This window comes from Penaeus monodon, chromosome 22 (assembly GCF_015228065.2).
Source record: "Penaeus monodon isolate SGIC_2016 chromosome 22, NSTDA_Pmon_1, whole genome shotgun sequence".
NCBI lineage: Eukaryota > Metazoa > Arthropoda > Malacostraca > Decapoda > Penaeidae > Penaeus > Penaeus monodon.
This window is the reverse complement of record NC_051407.1, coordinates 23,428,330-23,429,151: the sequence shown is the minus strand read 5'-3', so window position 1 is coordinate 23,429,151 and position 822 is coordinate 23,428,330. Positions and strand designations below refer to the sequence as shown.

At 30.0% G+C, this 822-nt stretch overlaps 1 protein-coding gene across 1 annotated transcript in view; it reads left to right on the top strand.

Annotated features, from left to right (window-relative positions):
• LOC119587028 (serine/threonine-protein kinase/endoribonuclease IRE1-like) overlaps positions 1-822 on the top strand; it is a 49,447-nt gene that overhangs the window by 3,579 nt on the left and 45,046 nt on the right.

Below are 822 nucleotides of genomic sequence, written 5' to 3'. Positions count from 1 at the left end.
GTGATACTTGTGTTAATGTGCTCAGTTATATTCAGCCTATTATTTGTTTGATTATTTACTATTTAATACATCTTGTGTGGAGTTGCTTACAGTGTCTGTACATTTAGTTCTGTCATTCTAAAAAATGTTTTTATGACATAAGTATTCATAGTTTAGAAGCTTTGTTCTTTTGCATTCATGATTCATTTTGGTGGTATGTTGCAAAAGCATTTCCAGTAAGATAATTAGAAATATTTATGTCAGCTACTCTGTATACACTCAACACTGAATCTCATGTTATAGTTAAGGTGGCTGTTATTGTATTGTATAGTTTTTAAATATGTTTATCTCTTAAAGTCAAGAAGGATTTTCCTAAATCTCTTGAAAATATTTAGTTTTATTATTACAAATTTTCCAAAATCTTACTAAGTCTTTCCAATGTAACCCTGGGTAAAATGTAGTGATTTTACATTTGATTAAAATTGATTTGGGTAACAACTTACACAAACTTATGAGTTTCATTTTTATTATATATTGACCTCTATATTAACTTTTCTCATAAAGAATCTTCATAACTTTTCAGCGTAGAAATGTAGCAGCTACTTTCATTTTTCTGTTTTGTAGGTATTGTATACCCGACTCACTCCTTACTGCTAACTCATACATATGTAATTATGTAAAGGTCTTGAGATCAGATTTAATCCTAACCATTGTAAATATGTGTCACTGACTTTGCTTTATAAGATTTCTCACGACATTGACCCTTTCTTGCAATGCAGATTTCCACTGATTTGTCACCAAATCAGACAGAGCATGGAAATATGTCTGTCATTCCATTTCCAC